The following is a 12313-nucleotide window of genomic DNA, read 5'->3' as shown; positions in this document are numbered from 1 at the left end:
TTTTCTGGTTCCTTCGGTTCTGGTGAAGCATCTATTTGGCTCCTGTTCCACCTTTAATATTAACGACCTCTATATGGTGAATTCATGCAAAACATAAAAGGTGGACAGACCATAGTGCATACCATCAACTTTTTATTATTAAAAGATATTAAAATGCTAAAAAAACATGCGTACCAAATATAACCTTCTAGGGAAGGTACATAACAAAGCATATAGGGGTTATATTGATGTAATGCTCCCCCTACTGAGCTGTACCAGGCAGCACTGACAATCCAACACCAACGCGTTTCAACCCTCAGCAGGTCTTTTTCAAGGTGTACTGAGGATCTGTTTGTGCTTCGAAAGTTTGGACGAGTGGGTCTGGATGGATACTGTCTTTCTCGAAATTTCCTCTCTGTTCGTTGTTCATTCCATCTATTTTGGGGATAGCTGTTGTCTCTCTGTCTCCATCTCGAATTATCTTCTCCTTTATTCCTACTGGCAGACACAGCAATGGCTGCTCTCTGCTCCTGCTGCCTTGTGGGAATGATAGAACTTTCGAAGCACAAACAGATCCTCAGTACACCTTGAAAAAGACCTGCTGAGGGTTGAAACGTGTTGGTGTTGGATTGTCAGTGCTGCCTGGTACAGCTCAGTAGGGGGAGCATTATACCAATATAACCCCTATATGCTTTGTTATGTACCTTCCCTAGAAGGTTATATTTGGTACTCATGTTTTTTGGCATTTTAATATCTTTTAATAATAAAAAGTTGATGGTATGCACTATGGTCTGTCCACCTTTTTATGTTTTGCATGAATTCACCACAAAGAGGTCATTAATATTAAAGGTGGAACAGGAGCCAAATAGATGCTTCACCAGAACTGAAGGAACCAGAAAAATATTGGTAAATAAGTGATTGCTATCATCACCCGCCTGGTTGGATACATCAGTTCTTCTAGGTACACTTGCACACAGTTTTAAAGGACCTCGGCAGGGAGGTTGTTCCAAACATCTGGAAAACTAACCACAGATCTCCTGTGGATGTAGGTTGCTCAAATCCTTCTGTCTCTTCATGTAATCCCAAACAGACTGATGATGCTGAGATCAGGGCTCTGTGGGGGCCATATCATCACTTCCAGTACTCCTTGTTCTTTTTTATGCTGAAGATAGTTCATAATGACATTGGCTGAATGTTTGGGGTTGTTATCCTGCTACATAATACATTTGAAGCCAATCAGACGCCTCCCTGATGGCATTACATGATGGATAAGTACCTGGCTGTGTTTCTCAGCATTGAGGACACCATTGATCCTGACCAAATCTCCAACTCCATTTGCTGAAATGCAGCCCCAAACCTGCAGGGAACCTCCGCCATGCGTCACTGCTGCAGACTCATTATTGTACCGCTCTCCAGTCCTCCAGGGAACACACTGCCCTCTGTTACACCGGATATTTCACATTGTGACTCCTCCGTCCAGAGCCCCTGCTGCCATGTCTCTGCTCCCCAGTTCCCATGTTTTCATGCATAGTTGAGTTGTTTGGCCTTGTTTCCACGCAGGGCCGGCTCCAGGCACGTTCCAATAGAGCGGCCGAAAAGGGCGCCACACTTAATGGGCGCCGCTAGCTCGCGCTGCCATATTGGAGCCTGCCCTGGAGCCAAGTCCCTGCACTGTGCAGCCGCAGCGTCTGTCCCGCCGCCCACAAGTGCTCATGCAAGTGGCAATGTGTATCTGGCACTGCTGGGGGTCATGTCATGTGTATCTGGCACTGCTGGGGGTCATGTCATGTGTATCTGGCACTGCTGGGGGGCATATCATGTGTATCTGGCACTGCTGGGGGTCATGTCATGTGTATCTGGCACTGCTGGGGGTCATGTCATGTGTATCTGGCACTGCTGGGGGTCATGTCATGTGTATCTGGCACTGCTGGGGGGCATATCATGTCTATCTGGCACTGCTGGGGGTCATGTCATGTCTATCTGGCACTGCTGCGGGGCATGTCATGTCTATCTGGCACTGCTGCGGGGCATATCATGTCTATCTGGCACTGCTGGGGGGCATGTCATGTGTATATGGCACTGCTGGGTGGCATGTCATGTCTATCTGGCACTGCTGGGGGGCATATCATGTGTATATGGCACTGCTGGGGGTCACGTCATGTGTATCTGGCACTGCTGGGGGGCATATCATGTGTATCTGGCACTGCTGGGGGGCATATCATGTGTATATGGCACTGCTGGGGGTCATGTCATGTGTATATGGCACTGCTGGGGGTCATGTCATGTCTATCTGGCACTGCTGGGGGGCATGTCATGTGTATATGGCACTGCTGGGGGGCATATCATGTGTATATGGCACTGCTGGGGGGCATATCATGTGTATCTGGCACTGCTGGGGGCATGTCATGTGTATCTGGCACTGCTGGGGGGCATATCATGTGTATCTGGCACTGCTGGGGGGCATATCATGTGTATCTGGCACTGCTGGGGGGCATATCATGTGTATCTGGCACTGCTGGGGGTCATGTCATGTCTATCTGGCACTGCTGGGGGTCATGTCATGTGTATCTGGCACTGCTGGGGGGCATATCATGTGTATCTGGCACTGCTGGGGGGCATATCATGTGTATCTGGCACTGCTGGGGGGCATATCATGTGTATCTGGCACTGCTGGGGGGCATATCATGTGTATCTGGCACTGCTGGGGGGCATATCATGTGTATCTGGCACTGCTGGGGGTCATGTCATGTCTATCTGGCACTGCTGGGGGTCATGTCATGTGTATCTGGCACTGCTGGGGGGCATATCATGTGTATCTGGCACTGCTGGGGGGCATATCATGTGTATCTGGCACTGCTGGGGGTCATGTCATGTCTATCTGGCACTGCTGGGGGTCATGTCATGTGTATCTGGCACTGCTGGGGGGCATATCATGTGCATATATGGCACTGCTGGGGGGCATATCATGTGTATATGGCACTGCTGGGGGTCATGTCATGTGTATCTGACACTGCTGGGGGGCATATCATGTGTATCTGGCACTGCTGGGGGGCATATCATGTGTATCTGGCACTGCTGGAGGTCATGTCATGTCTATCTGGCACTGCTGGGGGTCATGTCATGTGTATCTGGCACTGCTGGGGGGCATATCATGTGTATCAGGCACTGCTGGGGGGCATATCATGTGTATCTGGCACTGCTGGGGGTCATGTCATGTCTATCTGGCACTGCTGGGGGTCATGTCATGTGTATCTGGCACTGCTGGGGGTCATGTCATGTGTATCTGGCACTGCTGGGGGGCATATCATGTGTATCTGGCACTGCTGGGGGCATGTCATGTGTATCTGGCACTGCTGGGGGTCATGTCATGTGTATCTGGCACTGCTGGGGGTCATGTCATGTGTATCTGGCACTGCTGGGGGGCATATCATGTGTATATGGCACTGCTGGGGGTCATGTCATGTGTATCTGGCACTGCTGGGGGGCATATCATGTGTATCTGGCACTGCTGGGGGGCATATCATGTGTATATGGCACTGCTGGGGGTCATGCCATGTGTATATGGCACTGCTGGGGGTCATGTCATGTCTATCTGGCACTGCTGGGGGGCATGTCATGTGTATATGGCACTGCTGGGGGGCATATCATGTGTATATGGCACTGCTGGGGGGCATATCATGTGTATCTGGCACTGCTGGGGGCATGTCATGTGTATCTGGCACTGCTGGGGGGCATATCATGTGTATCTGGCACTGCTGGGGGGCATATCATGTGTATCTGGCACTGCTGGGGGGCATATCATGTGTATCTGGCACTGCTGGGGGTCATGTCATGTCTATCTGGCACTGCTGGGGGTCATGTCATGTGTATCTGGCACTGCTGGGGGGCATATCATGTCTATCTGGCACTGCTGGGGGGCATATCATGTGTATCTGGCACTGCTGGGGGTCATGTCATGTCTATCTGGCACTGCTGGGGGTCATGTCATGTGTATCTGGCACTGCTGGGGGGCATATCATGTGCATATATGGCACTGCTGGGGGCATATCATGTGTATATGGCACTGCTGGGGGTCATGTCATGTGTATCTGACACTGCTGGGGGGCATATCATGTGTATATGGCACTGCTGGGGGGCATATCATGTGTTTATGGCACTGCTGGGGTCATGTCATGTGTATCTGACACTGCTGGGGGGCATATCATGTGTATATGGCACTGCTGGGGGTATATCATGTGTATATGGCACTGCTGGGGGTCATGTCATGTGTATCTGGCACTGCTGGGGGGCATATCATGTGTATATGGCACTGCTGGGGGGCATATCATGTGTATATGGCACTGCTGGGGGTCATGTCATGTGTATATGGCACTGCTGGGGGGCATATCATGTGTATATGGCACTGCTGGGGGTCATGTCATGTCTATCTGGCACTGCTGCGGGGCATGTCATGTCTATCTGGCACTGCTGCGGGGCATATCATGTCTATCTGGCACTGCTGGGGGGCATGTCATGTGTATATGGCACTGCTGGGTGGCATGTCATGTCTATCTGGCACTGCTGGGGGGCATGTCATGTGTATATGGCACTGCTGGGGGGCATGTCATGTCTATCTGGCACTGCTGGGAGGCATATCATGTGTATATGGCACTGCTGGGGGGCATATCATGTGTATATGGCACTGCTGGGGGGCATGTCATGTGTATATGGCACTGCTGGGGGGCATGTCATGTCTATCTGGCACTGCTGGGGGGCATATCATGTGTATATGGCACTGCTGGGGGGCATGTCATGTCTATCTGGCACTGCTGGGGGGCATATCATGAGTATATGGCACTGCTGGGGGGCATGTCATGTGTATCTGGCACTGCTGGGGGGCATATCATGTGTATATGGCACTGCTGGGGGTCATGTCATGTCTATCTGGCACTGCTGCGGGGCATGTCATGTCTATCTGGCACTGCTGCGGGGCATATCATGTCTATCTGGCACTGCTGGGGGGCATGTCATGTGTATATGGCACTGCTGGGTGGCATGTCATGTCTATCTGGCACTGCTGGGGGGCATGTCATGTGTATATGGCACTGCTGGGGGGCATGTCATGTCTATCTGGCACTGCTGGGAGGCATATCATGTGTATATGGCACTGCTGGGGGGCATATCATGTGTATATGGCACTGCTGGGGGGCATGTCATGTGTATATGGCACTGCTGGGGGGCATGTCATGTCTATCTGGCACTGCTGGGGGGCATATCATGTGTATATGGCACTGCTGGGGGGCATGTCATGTCTATCTGGCACTGCTGGGGGGCATATCATGAGTATATGGCACTGCTGGGGGGCATGTCATGTCTATCTGGCACTGCTGGCGGGCATGTCATGTCTATCTGGCACTGCTGGGGGGCATATCATGTGTATATGGCACTGCTGGGGGGCTTATCATGTGTATATGGCACTGCGTAGGGTCATTATGTGTATCTGGCACTGTACTGGAGACATTATGTGTATCTGGCACTGTACTGGAGACATTATGTGTAAGGAACACTACTGTGGCTGTTACGTGTAAGTAAGGTTGCTAATTGTGTGCGTAGAGGGGGTATGAAAATATATTTATTTATAGTTTGACAATAAGAAGTTGTGAGGCCACGCCCACTTTTCCAGGAGCGCACGGGGGGGGGGGGGGCATTTTGAAACTTTCCCGCTAAGGGTGCTAGTAGGCCTGGAGCCAGCCCTGACGGTATCATAGGACTACTTTACATACTGAGATACGGTATCATAGGACTACTTTACATACTGAGATACGGTATCAGGACTACTCTTACATACTGAGATACGGTATCATAGGACTACTTTAAATACTGAGATACGGTATCAGGACTACTCTTACATACTGAGATACGGTATCATAGGACTACTCTTACATACTGAGATACGGTATCATAGGACTACTTTAAATACTGAGATACGGTATCAGGACTACTCTTACATACTGAGATACGGTATCATAGGACTACTCTTACATACTGAGATACGGTATCATAGGACTACTTTACATACTGAGATACGGTATCATAGGACTACTCTTACATACTGAGATACCGTATCATAGGACTACTTTACATACTGAGATACGGTATCATAGGACTACTCTTACATACTGAGACACGGTATCATAGGACTATTGTTACATATTGAGATACGGTATCATAGGACTACTTTACATGCTGAGATACGGAATTATAGGACTACTTTACATACTGAGATACGGTATCATAGGACTACTTTACATACTGAGATACGGTATCATAGGACTACTTTTATATACTGAGATACGGTATCAGGACTACTTTACATACTGAGATACGGTATCAGGACTACTTTACATAAAGAGACACGGTATCATAGGACTACTCTTACATACTGAGATACAGTATCATAGGACTATTGTTACATATTGAGATACGGTATCATAGGACTACTTTACATGCTGAGATACGGTGTCATAGGACTACTTTACATACTGAGATACAGTATCATAGGACTAATTACATACTGAGATACGGTATCATAGGACTACTTTTATATACTGAGATACGGTATCATAGGACTACTTTACATACTGAGATACGGTATCAGGACTACTTTACATAAAGAGACACGGTATCATAGGACTACTCTTACATACTGAGATACAGTATCATAGGACTATTGTTACATATTGAGATACGGTATCATAGGACTACTTTACATACTGAGATACTGTATCATAGGACTACTCTTACATACTGAGATACAGTATTATAGGACTACTTATACATACTGAGATATGGTATCATAGGACTACTGTTACATACTGAGATACGGTATCATAGGACTAATTACATACTGAGATACGGTATCATAGGACTACTTTTATATACTGAGATACGGTATCATAGGACTACTTTACATACTGAGATACGGTATCATAGGACTACTCTTACATACTGAGATACGGTATCATAGGACTACTCTTACATACTGAGATATGGTATCATAGGACTACTTTACATACTGAGACATGGTATCATAGGACTACTTTACTTACTGGGATACGGTATCTTAGGACTACTTATACATACTGAGATACGGTATCATAGGACTACTTTACATACTGAGATACGGTATCATAGGACTAATGTTACATACTGAGATACGGTATCATAGGACTAATGTTACATACTGAGATACGGTATCACAGGACTACTTTACATACTGAGACACGGTATCATAGGACTACTGTTACATACAGAGATACGGTATCATAGGACTACTTTACATACGGAGATAAGTTATCATAGGACTACTTATACATACAGAGATACGGTATCATAGGACTAATGTTACATACTGAGATACGGTATCATAGGACTAATGTTACATACTGAGATACGGTATCATAGGACTAATGTTACATAGTGAGATACGGTATCATAGGACTAATGTTACATACTGAGATACGGTATCATAGGACTACTTTACATACTGAGATACGGTATCATAGGACTACTTATACATACAGAGATACGGTATCATAGGACTAATGTTACATACTGAGGTACAGTATCATAGGACTAATGTTACATACTGAGATACGGTATCATAGGACTACTTATACATACTGAGACACGGTATCATAGGACTACTGTTACATACTGAGATACGGTATCATAGGACTACTCTTACATACTGAGATACGGTATCATAGGACTACTTATACATACTGAGACACGGTATCATAGGACTACTGTTACATACTGAGATACGGTATCATAGGACTACTCTTACATACTGAGATACGGTATCATAGGACTACTTATACATACTGAGACACGGTATCATAGGACTACTGTTACATACTGAGATACGGTATCATAGTACTACTCTTACATACTGAGATACGGTATCATAGGACTACTTTACATACTGAGACACGGTATCATAGGACTACTGTTACATACTGAGATACGGTATCATAGGACTACTCTTACATACTGAGATACGGTATCATAGGACTACTGTTACATACTGAGATACGGTATCATAGGACTACTTATACATACTGAGACACAGTATCATAGGACTACTTATACATACAGAGATACGGTATCATAGGACTAATGTTACATACTGAGATACGGTATCATAGGACTACTGTTACATACTGAGATACGGTATCATAGGACTACTTATACATACTGAGACACGGTATCATAGGACTACTTATACATACAGAGATACGGTATCATAGGACTAATGTTACATACTGAGATACGGTATCACAGGACTACTCTTACATACTGAGACACGGTATCATAGGACTACTGTTACATACTGAGATACGGTATCATAGGACTACTCTTACATACTGAGATACGGTATCATAGGACTACTGTTACATACTGAGATACGGTATCATAGGACTACTTATACATACTGAGACACGGTATCATAGGACTACTGTTACATACTGAGATACGGTATCATAGGACTACTCTTACATACTGAGATACGGTATCATAGAACTACTTATACATACTGATATACAGTATCATAGGACTACTCTTACATACTGAGATACGGTTTCATAGGACTACTTATACATACTGAGACATGGTATCATAGGACTACTTATACATACTGATATACGGTATCATAGGACTACTTATACATACTGAGACACAGTATCATAGGACTACTTATACATACTGAGATACGGTATCATAGGACTACTTATACATACTGATATACGGTATCATAGGACTACTTATACATACTGATATACGGTATCATAGGACTACTTTACATACTGAGATACGGTATCATAGGACTACTTATACATACTGATATACGGTATCATAGGACTACTCTTACATACTGAGATACGGTATCATAGGACTACTCTTACATACTGAGACACGGTATCATAGGACTACTGTTACATACTGAGATACGGTATCATAGGACTACTCTTACATACTGAGATACGGTATCATAGGACTACTTATACATACTGAGACACGGTATCATAGGACTACTGTTACATACTGAGATACGGTATCATAGGACTACTCTTACATACTGAGATACGGTATCATAGGACTACTTATACATACTGAGACACGGTATCATAGGACTACTGTTACATACTGAGATACGGTATCATAGTACTACTCTTACATACTGAGATACGGTATCATAGGACTACTTTACATACTGAGACACGGTATCATAGGACTACTGTTACATACTGAGATACGGTATCATAGGACTACTTATACATACTGAGACACGGTATCATAGGACTACTGTTACATACTGAGATACGGTATCATAGTACTACTCTTACATACTGAGATACGGTATCATAGGACTACTTATACATACTGAGACACGGTAGCATAGGACTACTTATACATACTGATATACGGTATCATAGGACTACTTATACATACTGAGACACGGTATCATAGGACTACTGTTACATACTGAGATACGGTATCATAGTACTACTCTTACATACTGAGATACGGTATCATAGGACTACTTATACATACTGAGACACGGTAGCATAGGACTACTTATACATACTGATATACGGTATCATAGGACAACTTTACAAAAAATAATAAACAAAAAACTATACAAAAAAGATCAAAAAGTAAAACTGATTATATTTGGTAGTTTATATTGTGCCATAGAATGATTGTGTCTCTGGCACGTTGGAGATTGTCTAGGAAATGTCAAACAGCTGAGGTGCAGCTGAAAAATAGGCTCCGCTCGCAATGTGCACCTACATTTTGCACTGAAGGTTTACAGATGTTGGCATTGGCAGTGGAAGAGACATTGGCCAGGCCAAGGGAAGGAGCCGAGTAGAGTAGAAGGTCTCCACAGCCGAGAGAAGGTGCAGGACCAAATTCTGCAGAGCACTGCAGCAACGAGATTTCAATTTGCAGAGCGAGGTTACATAATGAGAGCGCGAATAGGGCGCACTTTTAGGGTTATTCATTACGGCCGTGTCACTCAGCAAAGGATGTGAATTTTGCACCAGCTGCCAGACTGGAGATCTTTTCCTAAACATTTCATAAAGACTTAAATAGTTTGTCTGTTGCACTTTGGTGACGAGATGCGTTTCCAGACACACTGAGAGGCTCATTTATCAGAGCTGTTTTACAAGACCCACAGACATGTCACATCCCCAGTATATAGGAATGCATAAACCTCCAATCTTCAGATGGCCTATGGGCTACAAGCGCAGATTTATTTCTCTGGTGCTGTCTGCCTGCGCATGTTCTGCCGGATGTTGGTGCGTGCGCAGTACAGCAGCGGGGGTTCAAAGCAGGATGTTAAGTGATCACATAGTTCAATCACTTTACTTCTTGTCACCAGAATGGGCGCGTTTTCCCAGCCCCTGCGACTCAGAAATGATACATTAGGCGAATAGACATACCTTATTTCCGCCATAAGGAACTTTTATTTTGGGGGGTAAACTGCAATTGTTAATTAACATGCCCTAAAATGCAATAAAAGACTTCAAGCACAAGTGCCACACTCTCAAGTAATTTCACCAATTAATGAGGCTAAACCACAGGTTCTCAAACTCAGTCCTCAGGACCCCACACAGTGCATGTTTTGCAGGTCTCCTCACAGAATCGCAAGTGAAATAATTAGCTCCACCTGTGGACCTTTTACAGTGTGTCAGTGAGTAATTAATACACCTGTGCACTTGCTGGGTTACTTGCAAAACATGCACTGTGTGGGGTCCTGAGGACCGAGTTTGAGGACCTATAAACCAATCAGAATTTTAAGAGAAACCCAAAAAGACTTATTTTCTGATGGGTGATGATAATGACGTGGTGGCTGCATGGACTGTGGAGTCAGTACAATGCACCCAATGCTCTTCAGATTCTCCTGGCTCTGCACACCTTGGTGCTCTGCTAGTCTACAGAGGCCTCTCCAGTAGCCTTGTATCTTGCTGTGCGCTAGGTAGACCAGCCAGACACAAGGGTGTAAAATCAACGCCTTTCATGACTATTGTGCGAGGGAGAATCATTTGTGCTTTAAACACTGTTTAAACATCCTTCCTGTGTCCAGGTCCTGACAGCTGCGTGCTGCGGTGAAACGCGTGGCCGGGGCTATGTCGGGTCTGCCAGAGTTGATAACAGGTTCTTGCTATATCCAGACGTCATATTTAATCTTATTTATACATACTTCAAGGGGATGGAGCCTTTCTGATGCAATAGGGCCATATCAGTCAGGGAAATTCTACAGACTTCACAGATGGTCACTTAATACTTCAATGTAACGTCTGCCAAAACATACAGCGCTATCGCTGTTACCTCCAACCCCCCATGGAAATTCTCTGTACTAATATCTGTAAGATTCCAACACAAAACCTCTGATAAGCGTCGCCGATAACCTCTCCTCAGGAATAAGTGCACCTTGTTATATGAGTGGCGGTAACCAGAGCCGCACACAGGGTTATAATAAAGGAGACTTCAGGACGATCATCAACAATTCTACCAAAGACATAACACTGAGCTTTCTACAAATGGACACGGTCATCGCAACAGACCTGGGGGTCTATTTACTACGCTTTGGGGAGAGATAAAGTGGTTGGAGATAAGTATCAGCCAACCAGCTCCTAAATGTCATTTTTTAAACCCAGCCTGTAACATGACAGGTAGGAGTTGATTGGCTGGTACTTTATCTCCTTCCACTTTATCTCTCTCCAAGGCTTGATAAATAGCCCCCCTGGCTATTTCTTCTGCAGGATTTGGGATTGTGGGGGTTATTCAGAGTTGTTAGCAAACCAAATCAGTCAACAATTGGGCAAAAACCACGCTGCACTGCAGGTGGGGCAGATGTAACATGTGCAGAGAGAGTTAGATTTGGGTGTGGTGTGTTCAATCTGCAATCTAATTTGCAGTGTAAAAATAAAGCAGCCAGTATTTACCCTGCACAGAAACAATATAACCCACCCTCATCTAACTCTCTCTGCACATGTTACATCTGCCTCCCCTGCAGTGCACATGGTTTTGCCCAACTGCTAATTTTTTTGGTTTGCTAACAAACCCGAATGACCCCCTGTGTATGCTGTTTTGCTGGCCACCAAACATGGGCCACAGTCCCATATACACCGCATTTCCTCCGTACGGCGCACCCAACCAGATTGTCCAATACTAAATTATTTATAAACCTACGATTTCTCAGATTTTAATAGTAACTCAAACTGACTTCTATTTTTCTATTCAATTTATTAGCAATAATATAATAAAGTAAAAAATATATATA

General features: G+C 45.0%; 1 protein-coding gene across 2 annotated transcripts in view; it reads right to left on the bottom strand.

Moving 5' to 3' along the window:
* Positions 1-12313, bottom strand: part of TC2N (tandem C2 domains, nuclear) — a 110233-nt gene that overhangs the window by 78538 nt on the left and 19382 nt on the right. The window lies entirely within an intron of this gene.

The sequence above is a fragment of the Pseudophryne corroboree genome, chromosome 12, assembly GCF_028390025.1.
Source record: "Pseudophryne corroboree isolate aPseCor3 chromosome 12, aPseCor3.hap2, whole genome shotgun sequence".
Taxonomy (NCBI): domain Eukaryota; kingdom Metazoa; phylum Chordata; class Amphibia; order Anura; family Myobatrachidae; genus Pseudophryne; species Pseudophryne corroboree.
This window is presented reverse-complemented; position numbering and strand designations above follow the sequence as displayed.